This window comes from Thermobia domestica, chromosome 10 (assembly GCF_964235325.1).
Source record: "Thermobia domestica chromosome 10, izTheDome1.hap1.1, whole genome shotgun sequence".
NCBI lineage: Eukaryota > Metazoa > Arthropoda > Insecta > Zygentoma > Lepismatidae > Thermobia > Thermobia domestica.
In genome coordinates this window covers 202,065,521-202,089,871 of record NC_137463.1, presented here as the reverse complement: position 1 = coordinate 202,089,871, position 24,351 = coordinate 202,065,521, and the positions used below count along the sequence as shown (strand labels likewise).

The 24,351-nt window shown below is 35.1% G+C and overlaps 1 protein-coding gene across 1 annotated transcript in view; it reads left to right on the top strand.

Annotated features, from left to right (window-relative positions):
- Positions 1 to 2,016: 2,016 nt before the first annotated feature.
- Positions 2,017 to 24,351, top strand: part of LOC145662927 (suppressor of lurcher protein 1-like) — a 2,696,516-nt gene continuing 2,674,181 nt past the window's right edge. Inside the window, exon 1 of the mRNA XM_081728947.1 lies at positions 2,017 to 2,526. The gene's annotated coding sequence lies outside the window, so the exon portion shown is untranslated. The remainder of the gene's footprint in view (positions 2,527 to 24,351) is intronic.

The following is a 24,351-nucleotide window of genomic DNA, read 5'->3' as shown; positions in this document are numbered from 1 at the left end:
GAAATATGAATAATATCACCTGAGTTGCTTTTGAGAAAATCTTTCGAAATGAAACTCATTCCAAGAGGAAATTACCCTTCGTGGCAGGCCGGTAGCCAGCCCAAAAATATAGGGGGGCCCGTAGAAATTCAAGGGGCGTACCGTGAAAATTTTAGGGGGAAGTAAAAATTTAGAGGTCCCCGGTCAGACTAGACCCCTTGGATACGGGCCTGCTTTGTGGATTGAAATAACTTATCCCTTGTTGTAGAGTTATTCATGAAACACATCTGTATGAAGTATGAACAAAAACCACCCGAGTTGTTTTTGAGAAAATCGCACGAAAGGAACTCAACTTAAACTACGTCTTGTATATCTTTTCAGGACAAATTAATTATGTCACATTCCCAGATTGTTAATGAAATATTTGTTTATGAATATGGAGAAAATCACGTGAGTTGTTTTTGAAAAAAAATCATCCGGAGAAATTCACCACAAAAGTAAACTGTTACTTTTGGATTTTTCCTAGAGAATGCCCTTTTTTTCGTTATTTTCACCCTTAATATAAACTAGACTTATTTGGGGAGTATGAATTACATTCGAACGCCCCTGGGGAAACCTTAAGATTAGCATTTGATGCGGATATGTTGAACGGTATGCCCTCTAGCGAATGTTTATATTGGGACGAGCAGATATTCAAAAAATATTTTCTTTTCAGTATGTAAGCATGAAAGTGTAAATCTCTTGAAATGTCATATTCATTTTTTTTTTCACGATCACCGGACTTTCTTATTTTCTATCATAGCTCAAAGGTAAATAAGTTTTATATACAATCTACGTAAGAAACAAGTAGTAGAAAACAGTTATACAAGCAGAGGAAGAGTAGTTGAATATTTTGAATAATAATGTGAAACTTTCTAATAATTATTAACAAATTAATATTACTTCGTACAGAAATGTGGAATTGCTTTTGGTGCAAAAAGGACTGGGGTTCAATTCTCGATGGGAGATACACAGTGGTTGACATTGCATTTTAGGTTTAATTTTATAGAACCTCATTGTAGAGAGAGACGTAAATGAAAATCAATTAGCCATACAGACAGTGACGGATCTAACCCGGGGCCAGGTTGACTTAATTCAGTGGCAAAAATATTTGAAGCTATTATTTATATATTTTTGAAAGTTTATAGTAAACTCATGATATACCTATCATACTTTGGGTTCTGGCTGGTCCCCTACTTATTACCTTCTAAATCTTCTAGATCCACCACTGCATACAGAAATGTGAAACTAAAGTTAAGATTGTAGATAAAGAAAGAGAATGATTCAGATAAATGTATATATGTACAGTATGTACGTATATGTATGTGTGTGTGTTAGCTTTTTCTATGAGTAAAAGTTAGAGTTCTTCAACTCGGGATAGCGTACACTCTCCAAACATTTTAGCTCTACTGCTCTTCATAAGGTCTCCCCATATTTCTAAATTAAAACACATCTTATTTGACCATCAGCAGTTCACCACATGCGGCGCCACCATCATGTCACATTCGTGGATTTGAATTGGAAAGAAACTTTTTCTAGAAAGGCTTTCCCCATATATTTTTTTCGTTAACTACCTAAAGCTATTCTGAAGCTCTTTCACAGTCCATATCGGTTTCATAAAAAGTTCTGCTCCACATCTGCGCCCAGTGTTAATAAAACTCGAGCGAGAATGGAACCAAAAAAATTAAAGCAAATGGATTAAATTTTGTTCTTGAAAACGATATTATATATATAATAAACAAACTCGTACCTACAATTATTTTTTTAAACTTAAAGGAATGTTTTAAGTAGGTTGAGAACAAAGTTTATCCACAATTCACTTATTGAATGGAAGCGCGATTCAATGAATCCTTTCGCCCTTTGATATGTACATTTTTTCTCTTTGCAAAAGATAGAGCTAGTGGGCATGACAACAGCAGCGCCAGACTGGAGCGTGGTGGCGAATGTGAGCAGTTAACAGTCTCTCATAAACTCCACAGTCGTGTTTCTCGCGGCAAACCGAACACACCCGGTTTGCGATAGACGCTGTTGGCGGTGCGTGTTCGTCGTGGTCGGTAGCGGAACGTAGAAAACGCGTGAGCTCCCAATCTACTTTCTCTCCGTATATAATAATAATAATAAATTGAAATGCGTGAACATATGGGTGAGGGGTAAAAAAAATTGTATTTAGTGAATTTTATTCTAGTGTAAAAGAAAACTATATTGTATTTTAACTTTAGATTTTCAATAGAAAGTGAAATAATAGTATGTTCTGTTTGTGTATGTGTTAATCGCTGTTCGTATCACTATTGTTATACAGTACACACTTTTCGTTGTAGTACCTGTATATATATATATCTATAAAATATTTAGCGAGGATATTGTGATTCATCGTTTTCGTTCAGTGTTTTTTGTGTATTGTACCAAAAGTTAATACTATAAATTAATCAAGTGTGATTTAAGTGTTGTAAGTGATTAATAAAGTAAAAAAAAATAATGTGTTAAGTGCGTGAAGTGTGCTATTAAGTGGTAAGTATTACATTTACATTTTTCATTTATTAATATGAATATTCTTATTATAATTTCTTGCAGAAGTTATTACAAGAACATCGAGGTCGGAAAAGTTTATTATACGAATGTGAAATTTAAATTTTATTTTCTTTTTAAAAAATAATCTTCTGTATTTGTATCCTTGCTGGTCTAGTTAGGACTTAAATATGCATTTCAACATCAAATTATTAGGCTCGACGAGATCTTAAACTTAACGTGAAGACGAGTTGCATCTAATACTAACTAATGTTGTTGCAAGGTTTTCCACAAAACTTGTTCTTTACGTCATGAAAATTAAATTTCTAACATTCATAATTTATTCTTAATACGCTAAAGAAGGAAGCTAATAATAACAAGTGGGCGATTAAATTGACGGAGTAAAGGAAGTGCGGAGATGAAAAACCACGCGGGAACCTATATGCACGATGTATCTAATTGCAAAATCATATGATCTTAGAAACAAAACAAGAACGTTAATGAAATAAGAAACTATATGTCAACATTTTGTCACTAAATTACCGCATTCCCTCCCTAGATGGGAACCTTCTACGAGAATCTCTATGGGTCCTGACTGACTGAGTAAATGATAAACGACCACACTGGTAGAGCGTTCATCTCTAGTGCATGGATCCCTGATTCGATTCCCGCTCGCGCCAAGTGGAATTTTTTTGTAATCAAACACCGTGTATGTAGGTTTTCTGGGGATCTCTCGTTTCATCCCAATTTCTCCATTCATTCACTGCAGTAATTTCCTTCATTCATCTTATCATCAATGTCTCCTTTACCCTACATGGCAGAATCACTGATGTAAAACTAAAAAAAAAAAAAAAAAAAAAAAATCAACGTCCAGACCAAAGTGGTTAAGCTGGAAGCTTCGAATTTGGATAGTGAATATGTTTTGTGAAGTAATGTAGCATTAAGAAAAGATTTTTGGAAATTCGATGTGGAAGGGGAAAATAGCAGAATCCTTTAAGGTTGGAGACATGAAATGTAGTAGGTTCGCTTTTTTATTAGTGATTAAACACGAACTTCATCATCTTTCAACATTTCGCAAAGAAGAGAAGAAAAAAAGGGAGAGATATCTCACTAAGATATCCACAGGATGTGTTAGAATTTGAGTTCAAACAAACTCTAAACGAATGACACAGAAGGAGGAACGCAATATATTTTCATGTTTAGAAATTTTTGAAAACATTTAAATACTCAGCTAATTGTTTGTTTGCTAAGTTTCTCAAATGAAGATACTTATAAGTCTGGGGTCTATTGTTTCTCAAACTAAACGCAATTCAGATTCAAATTATATGTACTAATGATTGAAAATTAAATAGTTTTCACCTCTCAGAGACCGCGGCGGCTCAGTGGTAGAGCGTTTACCTCTGGTGCATGGGTCCTGGGTTCGATCCCAGCTCGCGCCAAGTGAACTTTGTAGTGGACAAACACCGTGTGCGTGTGTTTTCTCGGTATTCTGCTTCCTCCCACTTTCTTCAATACCCATTTCATTCATTTCTAATCATGCCCGTCTCCTTTAGCCTAGCCGGCATAAGCATGAGACATTAAATTTACAGATTTCATTTCATTTCAGTTTCCACCTGTCAAAGTATCTTTAAAAAAAAAATAATTGTAGGCAACACACGTAGCAATAAAGTTAGTTGGGTTGCATCCAAGCAAGGCGTTAAACTATCTATTGAAATCTTATACAGAAAACAAAAAGCGCAGTGATTACTTCCAAATTGAAATGTTTACTAAGTTCGTTTCATTCTGAGTTCTATCTCTCAATTTCAAGGGATAGGGATCTCGAAGCGTTGAAAAACTTAGAAAACAAATACAGCAGGAAGTCGAAAATCCAAACTAATTGGTACCACAAGTAGTTTGGATTTTCGAAAATGACCAAGAAAATGCCATTTAGGCTTAAATATACTGTACGGTATGCTCTTTTATCGATACAGTGGCTATACAGTACATACAGTAATTACAATACCATATGTAAGGCTACTTACATTTATTTATTTATTTATTTATTTATTTGAAGAACCTGCTCGTACACTAAATTACAGTGTTGTGTAACTCACACTTAAAACTTAACTTGTATAGGGCTAAGGGAAAATAAAAATAAAAATATGTATGACAAACAATTACATATGAATGAGTTTTGTAAAAACACTGACTTCACACAACGGCGAAGGACAACCCTATTGTTTATTTATCTCTTGCGCTAAGACAAAATGTAAAAAGCTTCTATGGACCGCGTACGGATTTTTGACGTTCGGATTATCGACGTTCTACTGTAGTACTACTTATTAGACGAGCGAATATGAAGTCCGATACACATTCTTACTCAACTGATCCACAAAAGACCTTGAGTATATTTGTTTAATTATTTATTTAATTAATTGTTTATATTTACTTTTGTTACCATGTCGGTGGCCTTCTAATGAAGTGTGCTTAAAATTTTTTGTCCAATTTTTCGCTGTTCTTATGGAAAATGCTACACTGCTGAAATGCAAGTGAATCGAATAAGAAACTGGATAGTCAGAGAAGATCCACATGCATTGTGTTATTCATAACAAGTTGACATCTCGTGAGATGGAAACAATAACTCTTCGCTGAAAACAAGGGGTCGCGGTGGATCAGTGGTTCACCTTTGGTGCATGGGGTCCCTGATTGTATTCCCGCTCGCGTCCAGTGAACTTTGTGGTAGACAAACACCCGTGCGCGGGTTTTCTCGGGGATCTCCCGTTTTCTTCCACTTTCTTCATTTCAATCATTTCTCATAATCACCGTCTCCTTTAGCCTAGCCGGTATAATCGTGGGACATAAAACTTTAAAATTTCATTTTATTTTTTTCTTCACTGCAGATATAAACTTTGTCCCACTGGTCCACTATACTCCTCATAGCTACCATGCAACTCTTCATATGTAATCTCACTGTATGAGGTTAATTTAAGTCCTACTGTTGTAATTAGCGGTATAATACTCTTATGTTCTGTTTTTCTAAACATTATGCACAATTTGCCAGTAGTTTTGAGGATAAAATTAACACATATTGTGTTTTAAGATTTTTTTTTGTTTCAAAACCTAAACTAATAATAAGTTCGGATACTTGATATTTTAACTTCGAGAATAAAAAAGCAGTTTAAAAAAATATTGTATCACATATCAAAATTTGAAAAGGAAAAGAAATAAAAACTTTCAATACATTTTCCATATCGTGATGAGAACAATTCTGTTTTCGGCATCTAATAAGATGAAAAATATTTAGTTGAATCACAGAGAACTTGGGTCGTAAATTATCTCGTTTGTCCAGACGATTTAGCTTGTTGCTTTAGTATCCTTTTGGTAGCTAGGCGAACTTTTTGTAGCATACTTCATTTATTGGCATGTTGTTTTACAGACATATCACGTATTTGGAACAAATTACAAAGGGTCAGAAGGTCATTGTATTTTCTTTTAACTATTTATTTTAAAGTGAGTTTATCAACCACTGGACTTCCTAAAAATACTTCTTTATGGGATACTGTATAGAAAGCATGGATGGTAGTAACTTAATTTTTTGTCTTTGGGATATAAATATTTTCATGTACAAAGAATCTCAGACATTTATGAAGTAAAATAAATCATATTGTATAATTGTTTTCTTAGCATGCTTGATTTGTTTCGAGAAATTAAATGCTATAGACACCAGTATTGAAGAAGCACGTATCAGTTTTTAAGTTCTTCAAATCTCCAGTGGAGATAGCAGTCATGGAAATTGAACAACAAGAAATACCAATCTCTGATGTAAAGTGTCTCTGGTTCGATCTCTGTGTATTAGTTCTTACTGAATAATATTATGTATTGGTGAGATTTCTCGGTGACTCACGTCTCATCTACCTCCACTGCATTAACCATTACATTATCATTAAGCTACGCACATATTTTCCATTACTCTCGGGAACATAAGCACCGAGCGTAAGGTGAAATTTTATTTACTTAATTTTTAGTAGCAAAAGAACAGAATGAACTTTAAATATTTCTTCACTATAAATAGTACCAAGCTACTTCTTTGAGTTAAAATTTGTCTTAGAAAATTAATTCATCACTAAACCTCAATTGTTGTAAATTGATACTGTAGGGGCCATGGTGGCTCAGTGGTAGAGCGTTCACCTCTGGTGCTTGGGGTCTCGGGTTCGATCCCACCCCCCGCCAAGTGAACTTTATGGTCGACAAACGGCATGTGCGTGAGTTTTCTCGGGGATCTTCCGTTTCATCCCACTTTCTTCATTCTACCATTTTTCATTCATTGCTTTACCATTTTTCATTTCATTCATCATCACCGTCTCCTTTAGCCTAACCGGCATAACCGTGGGACGTAAAACTCAAAGATTTCATTTCATTTTCATAGATACTGTAGCTGAAACAGCTATTTGTAACTTATTCAACATTGAATAGTAGTGCATGCAGAAACACTCAATAAACGCTGACTGAAGTCAGTGCACGGTTCGGTTTCAGATCTTTGTGATCTATGGATAATTATGCACTTTTAAATTTCTCTTCCTCTAAATCTTGATTAATCCTCATCCCCCAGTTTAATTACCTTCAATATATAAATAATACTAGTCAAGTCTTACAGGTCCCTAGTACCTGTAAGGCTTGACTAGTATTGTTTATATTTTTTGTACTATTTTAAAACATTTGTCAGATTAGAACTTGGTCTGTAACTTCAACAGATCAGAAACAAATTTGACAAGTCATCTGAATAAAGTTATAATGGCTTTTAGCCAATCTTAGTTCGAATTTTCTTAAATCATCCTAAAAAGTTACATTTCCATCAATATATCCTTTGTCATTATCCAACAATAGCATTTCTTTGGCCAGTTCTCGTACCCAAGGTTTATTAAACTTTTAAGATAGTGTAGTAGTATGATCCGTTTGTTCTGAAGTAGTTTTTAAAAAAGTTTTTAGAGGTTTCATCTTTTAAACTTGAACAAATTTGATCCTTTGGCCTTAACTTACCTCTACCACCTTAAATATACGCTCAGTTACCTTGATGCAAATGTATGGCTAAAAATCTGTTCAAACAGACAAAAGCAATGATATTGAAATTAAGCTTCCGGTATCAAACAGTAGAAGTGTAGAAGCTAGAAGAGGTGATTAGTTTTCAGTACTTAGTAATACTTAGCGAGGGCATGAAGTCTGTGAACATTACATAAAACAAGGATAATAGAAATGGCGAAAGATGCATTTAGTAAAACAAAAGGTCAATGTTCTGAGATATTGAATAATGAATTAAGAAAAAGTCTTATGTTTTCGTGATTGTAAATATGTAGCACAAAAACATGGACACTTTTCAAAAGACATGGAGAAAGACAGCAAGTTTTTGAAATGTGAGGGTGGAGAACAAAGGAGAATCTTAGCTGAGTTGAACGGAAAACGAATGAGGAAAAGTCAGGAATGTTAGGGGAGAAAATATATATATTAGATGTAATTAAAAAGATAAACAGAAACTGATAGGAATATTGACTGAGAAGGAACTGTATCACGAGGGACGTAATAGAAAGTATGGTAACAGGGAAAAGAGAGAGAGAGAGGGAGATGAAATAGGCTACAAGTTACGGATAGTATTAAAACAGAAAGTTGTACGTGAAGACGTAGAGGGTAGCTGCGAACCTCGATGTATGGAATCTTCTTGGGTTGTCAATAATGGCAAAATATCATGATGATGATGACGATACAAAAAGTTCATATGTAAATTGATCAAGTTTGGTCTTTGTCTTAATCGATCTGAACTATATTTGGTCGGCCATCAAAATTGACCATTAATGACATCTTTGCCAACTACAGTTACAGTTTGTAAGCTATTGTTTTGGTTCTTGATCTTAGTTAAATTTCACAATTGGGTTTACTAACCTCAACGAAATTTGGCACATCGTAAATTCACCTTCATATCAATTTTGTGGCAAATAAATGAATCCTTTTCTGAGGATCAAACTCCATAGCCATGTACTATCGAAAAACACAATCGAGAACTATAAGGAGCGTAACGAGCTGGAGGCCGAGGAACATAAATTCTTGTTACCTGTATGTTAGAAGTATTGGCCCTGGCTGTTGAGGCACTTGTTGCACTGCGACACAAGGCGGTGAATGGCTGTCTCGTAGAATTCCCTGGGCTACGTTGTAAACCAGTTTCGGACGTACTGCTGGACATCGTTGTCCGAGGTGAATCGTTTGCCCCTCAGATCTTTTTAAAGTGGACCAAAAGTGGTCTAATCGCAGGGAGAGATGTCTAAACTGTATGGAGGGTGACTGAGAACCTCCCACTTGAATTTCTGCACGACTGCCCTGATTGTATTGGCTGTATGAAGTCGGGCATGTTCATAGAGCAAAATGATCCCACGGGTGAGCTTGCCTAGTCGTTTAAATTTGATCGCTTAGAGAAGGTTGGTCAATGTTTGCGCGTAACGCTAGGAATTCACTGTTGTCCCATGCTGCAGGAAGTCTATCAGAAGGGGGCCGTCTTGGTCAAAGAAGAAGGTCAGCATAATCTTTCCTGCACTTATGTAGATAGCCTTGGATTTTGTGGGGTGGTGGTGACCCTGGATGCTTCCACTGGAGACTGTGTCGTTTCGATTCTGCTTCGAAATTATGACGCCAAGACTCATCTTTAGCCACCATTCGTACCAGGAACTCATTCCCTTCCCTGGTATAGTGCTGCAGATAATCAAGACAATGGGTCATTCGACATGCTTCTTGTCTTGGTTGAAGACTGTGGGGCACCCATTGGGTGCACACTTTGCGCCAATTCATTTCTTTCCATTATGATGGTGTGCACAATTCCGACGCTCAAGTTAACCTGGGCGGTTACGGCTTTCACAGTAACTTTGCGGTCCTGGGTAACGAGTGCATCAATCAACTGGACTATCTCTTTGGTAATGCGGTGTGGTGTTCCAGACCGTGCATCATAGGCTAACGACACCTGTCCTTCCCTGAAATGCTTGTGCCACTCCTTGAGCCTTACAAGGGACATGCACTGGTCACCGTAAACTTGTGGCATTCTTCGATGAATGTCCGTTTCCCTTCTCCTTCCGCCGTCAGAAAACGAACAACACCTCGTAACTCTTCCATTGACGCCTCTATTTCACTGTTACTACTCACAACACAACTGACCGCGCTGGGCGATTGGCGTCTGCCCGTGTTGGCTCTATAAGTCACGTGGCTTGCACACGTGACCCTCTAGTGGCGGGTTGTGAACTTCCGAGCTCTTGTCGGAACGACTTTTTGTTACACACGCAACAATATTACCATTCTATCACCGGTGTGCACATTGCAACTTTCGGCTTGTTTCTTTTTGAACGCTCCTTTATATTGACTCCCCAGTGAGGCCACACATAACTGCATATCGAAAATATTTTATTGACTTATATGAGCTATATGTAGTACGTTGTATACCTCAATATGCTATAAGTATAGGCTTGGTAATAGGAATGAAAAATACTTAACAGGAGCTTTCAATTCAGTTAAAGATAATATGAAGAAGGATTTGAATACGATTAACTGTAACCTGGGCGCTTAAAAATCTTAGACGTTCCCAAGATATATTGAAATCGGAAGATCGGAAATCGAAATTTGCATCTTTTGCGCTGAGAACAAATTCTATACACCAATGCCTCGTGAGGCTTCTGCTTGGGTAGTTATTATCAACACTAAAGTTTCAAATTTCATTTTCCAATTTTTGGATTTCAGTAGAACTTGGCATCGTTTCAGATTTCTGTTCTTTTATGGTCGGATGAAGTGATAAATGTGTAAGAACGTAACTAATTTTTCACATTTGCATTTTTGATAGGATATCAATGCTTATTTGAAAAGCCCTTGAATAATCACCCTACTATTTAAAGCATCAGATAGTCCATTAGCGTGCTCGTGTATTAAATAATGATGAAAATTCAATCCTTATTTTACTTTTGTCGCCTGATTTTACCACCCCGGTGGGGAAAAAATTCGAGTTATTGTAGTTCTTTTCTTTAATTTTGGGTTATGCTCTACGTTTGGGTTAAATATCAAGTTTCCGTGTTATTTTCACAGATTACGTGTTGTTTTGTGATTCTGATCTTGTACCCCCATGATTTTCTCTCTTAGAAGGGAAATTTAGTTTTCGGATTTTCGGATTTTTTCCCTTTATTTCTACCACAAAATCTACCACAATAGATATCAATCCTTATCTTAAATGATATAATATGTACTTTTGTTATTTTCTCCTTGCAGATCAGACATTTCGAGTTTTAGGACTCTTTCCCTTTAGTTGTATCACAAATTCTACATTTGTGCCGGGTGCTTACAGAAAGTATTTACAGGCTTTCAATTGGTTCTCATAAGGGATGTAATACGTAATAATACGTAATTTTGCAATTGCTCACTTAGCGAGAGAAATTTGAAGTCTTGCAGTTTGTTTTCTTTCCTTCTAGTTTATGTTCTATGTTTGGGTTAAAATTTCTAAATTCCAGGTTCACTGGAAGGACGGTATAGGTTTTTCTCATTTTCACAAATTATGTCTTATTTTGTGATTTTGATCTTGCTCGTAGAACGAAATACTTTGGATAGATTATTAATTACCTGTACCTTGGGCAGAAAGTGCTCATACATGTGCACTATACTTAATAGAATGTTAATTTAATAATAACAAAAGAAGAATGTTTTTAATACATGTAAAAAAAATGTATTATGGGATAGTGGTATGTAGTTAGTTGCTATGTTGTTGTTGATGGATACCTAATCATCATGTCTGTGTGCATGACAGTTTGAATGAAAATATATTATAAAATGTATCAACTAATAAACCATTTTATTACCGTTCATCGACTTTATAATTCTTATAGAAAAGGTGAGAATAATAGTATATAATTATTAAAGATATTTTTACATGCAAACAGTTGCTACCACTCAAGATTCATATATCATCGATCGAACCAGGTTGACGACTACCCTTGGTGAGTCGTTGTAAAAATTTGGTTTACCTCACCCGGGACTTTTCATAAATTCATATCCCGAAGCAAAGTAAGGGTGAATTTACTTTTGTAATAAGGTTAATGAATACAAATTTCACAAGACTAAGAAGTGGTAGAATAATTATAAGAAAAATGAACGGTGAAGCAATGGAGAATGAATCCAATAATAGTGACAACGGTGAACATAGTGTAGCACCAGGAATGACATCAGAAGACCGAATCTTGCTAGCCATACAGCGACAATTGATTCAGATGTCTACCGAGCTAAAGCAGACGATAGAGCAGAAGTCTGAAGAATCCAATAAGCAATACGAGGAATTGAAGCAGACGATAGAACAGAAGATAGAACAGAAGTCTGAAGAATCTAACAAGCAATACGAGGAATTAAGTAGACGAATGGAACAGAAGTCCGATGAAACGAAACAGTCAATCACCTCGCAGTTCGAGGAAAAGTTAAAAAGAATATCTGAGGATTGTCAGGATAAGCACAACCACCAAATCCAAGAAATCAGTGATGTAAAAAAGGATTTAGAAGTAATAGAATCTTCTGTTCAACAGCAAAAGATTCAGGTCATCAATAATTCTAACAACATACGTGCAAATACGCAATTGATAGCTACTCTACAGGAAGAAATTAGGACGCTACAGGTTAAGGACAACACATACCACAATAATATGGGTAGTGAGCGCTTGGAGTTTCCCCACTCACCAGAGATGACTTCGCCTTCACCTGTGTCTGATGAGGATATTATTTTGGAAGAAATTCATCCGAAGAGTACAGATGGGCGGAAAAGGGATGGTGCAACGACACATCACGTCATGGATAGGAATTGTCACCCAATAAGTACACGGAATGATAAAAGAAAGGTAAAGTTAAGTGTTAAGATGAGTGAAATACGGGCTATGAGTAAATTCAGTGGTAAATGTAATGAAAACGCTACTTCTTTTCTGGAAAAATTTCAGGACGAATGCAATATAATGAGTATAGATAGATCACAATATATGAAATTAATCCCTCATGTATTACTCCCACCATGTTCTTTATGGTTTAAAGCAGTACGTGATCACATCAATACATATGAGGAATTCAAAGCGGCATTGATCGCGAATTATGAAAATGACTTTTTGCTTGCAAATCGAGATGCCACCATTAGAAATCAACATTTCAATCCTCGTTTGCACAAATCTGTTGTAGAGTTTGTTGTAAATACATACAACGAATTAAAAGTCGTTAATCCCTTGCAATCGGAATCTAGAATAATAGCATCGATTCGAAATTTGCTCCCATTTAAGTTACAACAGATCTTGTTCTCTACACAGTGTATGAGTTTCAATCATTTATTAATGCTTGTCCAATGCTATGAAACTCAATACCATGCTTTGAATCAACAAGTAGGAGGGGGTAAAAATAAGAATAATTCAGATCATTTTGTACCTGTTCGGAATCTAAATATCAGAAGTGTGAACGATACGGAACACAACCTAAGCCGAGTAAATTCTAGCAATCAAAACGAGCAAAATAGGCAAAGTTATGTAGGGAATCCGCCTAACCTAATTAATCGTAGCAATCCTTATGTTAGACCATATAATCAAAATAGGTTTAAAAACAATCGGAATATAGGGCGAAATTACAGGAATACAACAAGCTACATGGATAGACGTAATTGGAGGTCAAGAGATGGCACTTCGTATCAAAATCAGAATCACGATGAAATACATGTACAACATATTGTGGAACCTAATCATGATTGTGCAGTACAATGTACTTTATTAGAATCATATGCAAGTATGAATGTAAGCTGATTACCGTTAATGAAATTAGGTTAAACCCATATCAGTTATAGATTCTTGTGAACTTTTATTTTTAAGTTTATGTGTTAATATCGATAATGAAAACAATTCTTATAACTTCGCTATACAGACAATATGAGGAATTATAATTCGATTCATAATTGATTAAAAACAAAGATTATTTATATTAGATTGACTTGTGTTGAAAACTTAACTGCCAAAGATTATGTTAAGTATAAGATTCATTCTATTAAGTTAATTATTCAACGACTATCTTGAATGAAATTCTTCTATATTTTGATGCCTTATTGATCCAATGTTTATTTTAAAATATCACCTAATATAATTATTATATAATGCGCCCTGGATAATGGTAACTCATGTTTGTTTCTTACGATTTTGACTTCGCACCCTTCAAAGATTAAATAAATGGGCGACGACATTTTAATAATAAAATATAATAATAATGTAATGAATGATAATGAAATAAATATAATTAATGTAATAAAAGATAAGTATTAATGAAGTGAAAGATTTGTTATAAATGTATCTATATCTATGATATGTAATGAAGATACATACGAGGGGCGATCAAAATGTGATGAACATATGTAATGTAAGACCATTATTGTAAACGGACCAGTGGTTCTTGAAGATAAAAGCCAAGCTTGTTTATGACTTTTATATTCAGTCCAATTGTCGGGCGACATTTTATAGAACGAAATACTTTGGATAGATTATTAATTACCTGTACCTTGGGCAGAAAGTGCTCATACATGTGCACTGTACTTAATAGAATGTTAATTTAATAATAACAAAAGAAGAATGTTTTTAATACATGTAAAAAAATGTATTATGGGATAGTGGTATGTAGTTAGTTGCTATGTTGTTGTTGATGGATACCTAATCATCATGTCTGTGTGCATGACAGTTTGAATGAAAATATATTATAAAGTGTATCAACTAATAAACCATTTTATTACCGTTCATCGACTTGATAATTCTTATAGAAAAGGTGAGAATAATAGTATATAATTATTAAAGATATTTTTACATGCAAACAGTTGCTACCACTCAAGATTCATATATCATCGATCGAACCAGGTTGACGACTACCCTTGGTGAGTCGTTGTACTCGCTTGGAGGGAAAATTTTGAAGCTTTTTTTATTTTTTTCTTGATTTGTAACACAAAAACAACAGATAGGTTTTCAATTGTTTTCATAAGTGACGTGATAATATGTAATTTGCAATAGTTCCATAATTGGACCCCTTAAAAGGAAGAAGTTTCTAGTTTAAGGGGTTTTCTTTACTTGAATCAAAGATCCTACATTTATGCCGAACTTCAAATTTCCACTTATCCTACAGATTTTGATGACTGAGTGAGTGCCAAAGTTCTAGTATTTTTCTTTTGCTTTCCACGACCCTCTATCTTATAAACTGATTGATATTAAACATTGAAACTTTCTATAGACCATGACCTGCGCAAGTTAGTGAAGCAGCAAATTTTCATTACATTTTCTTCATGAGAAGCGACATTATGGAAGTTTGTAAAAGCCTTGAGGTGTTTTGTGTAAATAAGCCCACGGCGTTCTCCACCTCTGAATAAGTGAGAACTTGGCTTGGCGAGCTGCCATATGCCTTGACACAAATATCATAACTTTTACGTTAGTGACAAAAATCATCATAAAATGAATCACAATAATCCAATTTCTAATTAAATGAAATGAAATATTTAAGTTTTATGTCCCACGATTATGACGGCCAGTCTAAAGGAGGCGGTGATGATGAGAAATGAAGGAAATGGTGGAATGAAGAAAGTGAGAGGAAACGGGAGAACCCCGAGAAAACCTAAGCACTCGGTGTTTGTCCTCCACAAAGTTCGCTTGGCGCGAGCTGGTATCGAACCAAGGACCCCATGCACCACAGATGAACGCTCTACCACTGAGGCACCGCGGCTACCAATAGTCCAATTTGAAACATAGTTATTTAGTACTTCTCGGAACAGATTTACTCGTTATTGGTAAGTGTACATGGTCAACCATGGTCAGAAACTTCTTGCATAAACAAATTAGAAATTCTGTTTATTTTAAGATCTTGTTTCTATCTAACGAACATTCTTTCAAAATCCTATCTTAGACCTATATTAAATCTTGCTTCAGTAACATTAAGTCACATCACTGGAAACCATATTATCTGGAATACTATTTTACGATAAGTTTGACTCGGATTTAAGATTCCACCTTGAGATCGAATAGTTCGGAGTTCAACAACAGACTAAGCTTTTTGTTACTTCATTCACTTTGGGATAATAATACGCTGATTCTTGTAAAGTAAAGAAGATATTAACAAAATCACATCAACTGAACTACGTAAATAGTTAAGTTAATCGAGGGATATAATTCTATTGCCAAAAGACTATTTAGTTTGATGCAAATAAAAGAATAACTTGAAACACTTATAAGTTTCGGCAATATACTAATGTATATTTATATTTCAGATTTTTCCCTGGCTTTACGACTTACAACTGTAAATATTCATTTGACACATTAAGATATCACAGTGGTAAAAGAAAGAAATACGTGAAAAGAGCAAAATGTGAACGTTCCTTTTAGGGAGAGAGGGAGGCACGGTGGTTGCGTAGTAGAACGCTCACCTCTAATAGATGGGTCCCTAGTTCGAATCCAGTCAAAGTGACATTATGTCCGTTCGTTTTTTCGAAGTTCTCCAATTTCTTCTCACATTTTAAAGGAGATAAATCATTAACACAAATAAATGATTTCATAATCATTTATTTCCATTAATCATTCGTCTTCTGTAGCATAAAGGTCACGAACCTTTAACTTTGAGATGTTAAATTAAGAAAAAGAAGTTATAGTTCAACATTATGATTATTGGATTAAGATAGCCATTAAGCTACAAGTATATGGCTCAATATTATTTTGCTTTCTTACGAAAAGATCTTTGCTCAAGATTGGAGGTGTCGTATTCACACATCTATTCCTGCTGTCTCTTCCTCGTTTTCTCGATCTATACACTCAGGGAAAAGATTCATATTACACACCCGATCAATTTTCCTAGAGGAAATATCATATTTATCCGAAGAAAGAAGAAGAGCGAATTAAGAAAGGGTTGTTTCTAGATATCAGTCTTGCGAAAAAGAGGACGCACATGCGCCTGCCCCCTCCCCCCCGTTCACATGTGATGCCGTACTCATGTCTCAAATTAAGTTCGTATTTAATTTCAAGTTTCGTTCTACGTACAGTCATGCCCAAAATTATTGCCGCAAATCTATAAATATGTTCTTGTAAGAATATAATTTGATAACAATTTCGCCCGGTATTTCTTATAACGTTAGTATGTGTATAATCGACAAGGACATGTATGTGATAAATTTATTGTCAAGAGAGCAGTAAATAAGAACAATATAACGAAAAAAACCTTTATTATCCATTTAACAACGTTTTGTTTTACTCATTCTAATTTTCGTATTTATAATTATTTTCCTATGAAATCTACCACGAATATACATTTTCCGATTATACACATAGTAACAGTATTAAAAGTATTCTGGAAAATCATTATCAAATTACATTCCTACAACAAGACAGTTATAGATACCCGACAATCAGTTTAGACATGACTGTTATAATATTATGATGTTATAATCACCACACAGCACTTCCTTATTCAAAACTTTAGTAGGGCTTTTATGTATTTAAAAATATCGTAAGTACTGATTGACTAAATTCTTTATATTCCATTGGTCGTTGGGTTGCTATTGAATAGAGAAGGAGTCATATAAAATGACTAAACAGAAATCTGTATATCGCTTGTAGTGTAATTCCTTGTAAATTGTTCATAATATTCAAGAACGAAGAAAGGAATTAGCTCATATGCCCAGTGATGTAATTCAGTTGGTTTACAGCAGTGTGCCCGAACCAATTGTTAAAATTCCTCAGATTCTTGGAACTGGTTTCTTAAAATTTCTCTCTCAACCTGTAGATCAACTACTTCCGAAATCATAATGATATCTAGTATGCAAAAGCTATAAAAACGACTGGAAGTTTTCGAAATGTGGGCGTGGAGAAGAATGAAGAAAATTAGCTGGGTCGAACAGAAAACAAATGAAAAAGCGTAATAAATGATGAAAGAATACAGAACACTTTTAAGTATTACTGAAAAGAGGAAGAGAAACTAGCGGGAACATTGGCTAAGAAGGAACTGTATCTTGAGGAACGTGCTAGAGGGTATGGTGGCAGGTAAGAGAAGGATACAATTGATGGGCAGTATACAAGCAGAAAAAATGTACATGAAAACGAAGAGGTTAGTTGAAGACTGTGGAGCATGGAAGATTTTCAGTTTCGGCAAGTGACCTGCCAATAAATGCAGTATACCTCTGATGATGATGAGTATATACAGAAAATCTAGTATATATATATATATATATATCCTTTCCAAGTTTTAGAGAGACAACAAAGACATGTTGCAATTGAAACATGAGTTTTTAATTTTCTATAGTAATTCATCAATGGAAATGTAATCCTGCAAATATACGGAAGCAGTTACTTTCTGTAACATGAATTTAGCTTCATGTCAGAAACACAGACTTCGCAGTGTGCTGATGAACATCGATATGAAATGGTGCCCTTAAAATTCCACATTTGGAATAATAATAATAATATTACATAATATTACCATCCAGTAATAAAACCAAGTCAACTTTAATACTAAGCATAGAATCGGTTCACAAATGATTTGAATGGTACTACTGCAAATAATGTCGAATAACCCAACAAAGAGTACATTTCTCCATCTCCAAATATTTATCATAACTTAATTTAAAACTGAAAACCTAACCCATGATTCTTGTCTACAATTCTGTATACCAGAACAGTTAGTCCACTCATCTCATCTACCTAAACATTTTTCCCTTGTCTTGTGGCTTTCACAGGCCATGGTGCAAATGATGATTCAGGCCCGTAGGTAGAAATGGCCATGTAGCTAAGCCACCTTGCGATTGCCTTTGGCCTCCCTGAAAGTTTTAATTCTTTTTTTAATGTGTATGTAAACATAACATGCACTCAAGTTATCTGCCACGTGGTGCTAGAGCAGGTATGTGCAAGTTGGAACAGGAGGCGGGCAAATCACAAAGAACTTACTGGCGTCGAGGGCTGTATGAGACAATGTATAGGCCTAATATTTTCATAATTAGCGAATGGCCATAATTAGCGAATGGCCATAATTAGCGAATGGCCATTTTACACTAACATCACAAAAACACAAAAAATGTTATAACAATAACCAAAATATTTATTTACTAAAGAAAAGTTGGAAAAAATGTTTATTTATCATTTTAGTGGGGAACTTGATTCTTCATGTTGTGAATTAGTTTCTCAATGTTCCGTATTGCACTGGATGTCACAACGCGGGTGGTATTTTTTAAGGTGGACACTAGTTATCCAAAAAATATTTTCATTTTATTTTATGATTAGGTAAGAATTCTATTTTCAATAAGGAGTCAGGTAAGTCGGATGAAAGGGTTCAGTGGGCCGAGATTGGTTCCGGGGGCTGGCTGGTTTCATTTTCGGTGAAAGGATCATTAAAATTTGAACACATTGTGGTAGTGTCGAATTCTACTTGAAACTGTAGATCCATGTGTCATATAGTGTCGGTTTCGAAAAGAACCTCTGACTTTCAACAAACAAACAAACAAACAAACCTATCCGGCATAGATTAATAGTATTCATGTATGGAAATTTAAATGTCTCAAATTTGAAGTCTGTGACCACCTCCAAAAGAGAAAAATCTTTCAAATGTTTTCTCAATCTCACGACGAAAATTGTACGGGATAGTACATTTAATGCGTAAGGAATAATCGATTTTATTTTCAGAAATTATTTACTTTTTGTTTGTGTATTTTTTCTAGGTTAAGATGTCCTCATAGTTCTATGTAGAAGTTGCAAATAAATAAATAAAGTGATTATACGGTTTTATCTCTCTTAGGTAATAAGAGTCTTTACTGACCAAAACTTTAAACCATGACCGGGATAAATGTTGCAAAAATCCGACTACTGAATGCAATTTTAATGTAAAAAAATGTTATTTTAAAAATTACTTTCTGTGCTTTTTTAAAAAAAAGTGTGTCAATGAGAAGGAGTGAAAAAGGAGGAAAGGCTAGGCGTAAGTGATAAATGGAATGTAAGGCAGTGGCAAATAGCGCATGCAAATTGCTCTACTCTTTCTTTTCTTTTTAAAAAAAATCTTTATATGAAGAAATATCCATCGTCCGTTGGAGAAGAAAAGCGTAGGTCTTCGTCGTCATTTCAGTTAATCGTGGCAGCCAGAAGAGATACGTAATGAAATGGAAATGATGCTGCTGTATTCCAGTCAGGTAGTTCGTCACTCTTTTCGTTTCTCTCCAGTAGAGAATATTTTCTTTCTTTCTCTCTCTCTCTCTTACACACACACACACACACACACACATACACCTCTTTCCTTTCTCTCTCAGTAGAGAAAGTCACCTTTCTTTTCTTTCTCTCTCTCTCTGTTGTGAACATGAATCACAGACTATCACAACAAGGAAGATCTCTTTCTCCTCCTTTTCTACTTCATTTTCTTCTACTTCCAAAACATCATTTCACTTGCGTTGGAATGAAAAATTTTCTCTGGCTGCTTTTGCTTTGGTCGATATTCAGTTGCTGTTTAATGAATGAGAATACCTTTGCCTTTCGGGCTCAGCAACAGAAGGATAAATGTAACTGGATTTTTTTCTCAATTTACCAAAGTATATTTCTTTTGTAAAAAGTAGAATAAGAATCTGAAATATTCATTGCTTGGTTTTCCAATTTTAAATTCAAATGTGTGCTCAAATATTAATTACATGTAACAATACTTCGATGTAGCAAATGATATGAGTTGAGTTGACTTTGAGATTAACGTCCCGTTCAGCAGCGACAATATATGAGACGTGGACCTACTGTTTAATGTGGAATTCGAACCACATGAGCTCTCGCCGGGAATCGAACCCATGTCTCCTACGCCAAAGGCGCGTACGCTAACCGCTTAGCCACGAAGGAGCTCGTACCAAATGATATCGTTTACGAGTTTGATAGCTAGCGTTTTAGAGTGATATATTATACTATTACTCTCTCTCTCTCTCTCTATCTATCTATCTATATCTGTATCTATATCTACATCTATATATCTATATATATATATATATATCTATATCTATCTATCTATATATATCTATATCTATCTATCTATCTATCTATCTATCTATCTATCTATCTATATCTATCTATATATATATATATATATATATATATATATATATATATATATATTAGTGTGGCCTTTATTCATATGGGGGAAATAAATTTAGGAATTTCCTTGGACGAACCCCCTAAAATGGTTCCATATGGGACCAAATTATGCCAGAAGAAAAATTAGATCAATTGAATAATTTTAAATGGTGCCTCAAGCGACCTAGTTTTGAATTCGTTTACAATACATAGTATATGGGGAAAATCTGGAATAAACGCTTGTAATTTAGAAACGGCTTAAGGAAGTGGGAAGATACCCTGGATAATGGAACTAGAGAAAGAGACCAACATAATCTTGTATAGCATTATTATGGCGGCCGTCTTGAAGTCGGCCTTCTTGAATTCAGGTCAAAATTTTTAAATAGGAAGAGGGTCATGTGACATATCGTTTCTAGGTAGCGTTTTCCCAGAAGCACAAATCTAGCATTATTTTTACGCTACCAATAATCATGTAAGAGTTATTACGTGTGAAAAACGAACTGGTTCGATGTAATGTTATTTTATTGTAGTTATGGACCACAGATTTGTAAGAATTTTGCAAGTATTTTACATAAATTGGAATTGGAAACAAACTGCTAGGGAAAGTTAAATCTTTGTTTTCGCATGACAAATAAGGTTTCTCATCAAGATGATTCATAGACCATTATGAGGAAAAAGAAAAATTATTACTTGGAAGAAATTGAAATATCTCTTATTCATCTAGTAGCTTTATGGTAAGTTTTCAACAAGTTTTCAATCTTGTTTGCTACACAGTTCACTCTTATCACATCTAGGAAATGATTGTCTATGGGCCTTCACAATCTGCAAAAGAAACTGTTTATGCTCCTTATTTTCCGTAAGCCTTTCTGTTGCATCGTTTGTTACATGGATGAATTTAACTATTGTCTGTCCTTGAAGATTGTCATTGTTATTTGACCATGAAATCGGATCGCACTCAAGAAATCCTTTGAGTATTTTAAATCTCTCGAGAAAAATTTGTTTGTGGTAACGAAATGACTGATTTCTCTTTTCACAATAATTTTTATGGTATCACCTCTTGCGTCAAGCCTCTTTGCTGCTTCACGGTTTCCCCTTACAGTTTTTAACTTCTTCAACCAGTTTTTCCATTATGCTAACTTCGTCATAAAGAAAACAATGCTACGTATTCCTCTGTCAAGTACCAGAGATGCTGAGAAAATTTAGAAAGAAACACTTCAGATAATTCAGTAGACCCTATCTATTTGACTATAACTGTATAAACCTTTCAAAAATTGCAGGTCTTCTAATGGTGAATGGAATGCTTGGTCACATTTAAATCAATCTTGCACATATAGTCGTATTACAAAAATGCATAGTCTCTGAAGACCCATTTCTATTTGCTTCGTTAAACGAAATTGTTGGCGGAAGAGTATTTTTTAAATAGTAGAAAGTTTTTCCCATCCACCTTGCATAGTGAATTGCTCCAGGCAAACGAAAGAAAACTCCTCAAGGAGTTATGCCACCCAAGAATATGATGGTCAGTTCTAAAAAATCCCTGTAATCTTCTATGCAGTGTCCTGCTTCTACAAGTTTGATAGCAAAACTTAACACTTCATATCTTACATCGGAAATATTGTTCTTTACATCATCATCATCAATTCCTGGAATACAGTTGGTACAATCTATTTTAGACCACTCGTTCTGAAAACGCTTAAATAAGGGAACATCCAGTCCAGATGGAAAGGAAACACAACACTTGTCAAATACACATTTTAAAACCAATCCATAAATGAAGTGTCTTTAAGGAAGGTATAGAAGATTGTTTTGGAGCTTCTGCTCTAGCAGAGTGCATGCACCGTTGACATGACACATATTGCAGGGAGTAGTGTTACAACAAACTGCCTGCACGAACTTTACCAAATTCCTTTCTTCAAGCTAATGAACTGTAGTAGAAGCAATATGTTCTCCTCTTGATAATGGCAAACTGTGAACACTAATTAGCCTCTCACGACCATCTCCTGTAATAATTATTGATGACCTGTCGGCAGTCTCTCTGCCAGTTAAATTCGGCAGTAGGTTTCCGTCCCATTGCACAACTAACGCACTTGATGCACTCCGAAATTATTTTTGTGGTCCTGTGCATCTGCACTACGGATTTTCTCTCAGCATCGGTGAATGGAAGACCTATTTATTACTAGTTACTCTACATTATGGTCTAATGCTTATGCCGTCACTGTCAGAATATGTATTGTTGCTCTATCAGTGATCTTGTATAGATCAAGAGCAGCAACCTGTCTTGGAGTAGGCCTAATAAAATTAGTTTTTCTCCTTTTACGTCCCTTGCAGGGTCCGGACGCACAAACGCATCCATATTTACATTTTCTCTAACATGCTTAACCGGGTTTTCCTCTTCATTTCTTGAAATGCTTACCTCCACGTCTTTTGTCTTTACTTTTAGTCGTGTAAGAATTATTACCTGTAAAAAAGAGAAATCTTTTCACAGGTAATAATTCATAGACAACTAAAGCTATCTTTAAAATAGTGTAAGATTTGTGCTTCTTGTGAAACGCTATCTCAAAACGATATGTCACATGACCCTCTTCCCATTTGAAAATTTTGACCTGAATCCAAGATGGTGGACTTCAAGATTGCCGCTAAGACAGCACTATACAACATTAGGTGTGTTTCTTCCTCTAGTTCCATTATCCAGGATATCTTCGCATTCAATTAAGCCGTTTCTAAATTACAAGAGTTTATTCCAGATTTTTTCTATAATGCTATGTATTGTAATCGGCTTCAAAATTTTAGGTCTCTTGAGGCACCATTTCATATTATTCAATGGAGCTAATTTTTCTCCTGGCTTAATTTGGAATCATTTTAGGGAGTTCGTCCAAAGAAATTCACAAATCAAAACTTAAGGACCACCCTAATATATATATACAGGGTGTTACAAAAATTTGTCACGATATTTTGAAAATAGATTTCTCACATCAAAATAAGAAAAAAATGTTCATATGGACCCGTGGTCAGAAGTGCATAGCTTCGTAGTTATTATGTGCCGAAAATGCGAAAAATGAACTTTAAAGGTTTATAGTTCCACTACTATAGAACCGATAGTAGTCGGGTCAAGACATCACTGAGGAACTAGTATGTGAACTATCCAAAATATCCGTGTTTAAGAATGTTCCAATACTTGCACACGAATTTTTAGAAAGGTAGGTGGAGAATGATCAAAGTACTCTCAAACAGCCTCTCTAAAACTGATTGTGCAAGTTCCGGAGACTTTTTAAACATGGCTATTTGGATAGTTCGCATACCAGTTCTTCAGTGATGTCTTGGCCCGACTACGTTAGGTCCCATAGTAGTGGAACTATGAACTTTGAAAGTTCACTTGTTTCACGTTTTCGCACCTTATAACTCCGAAACTACCCACTTTTGAGCACAGGTTCATAGGAACCTTTTTTTTTTTTATTGTCATATGTGGAATCTGTACAAAATGTTGTGACACATTTTTGCAGCGCCCTGTATAAATAGATAGATAGATACAGAGTGAATCAAAATGATGTTCCCGATTGCAATGATTATTTTTTGCTTTTAGCAATACGTATGTAAACAGATTACACACACTGATTGATCAATTATTTTTTTTCTAACATATATATGTTTAATATGCGATCCACGAGTTACACGATACACATCTCGCCTATAATCAAGTTAGCGCCAAACTCTTTCTAGCATGCCAGGTTGGTAC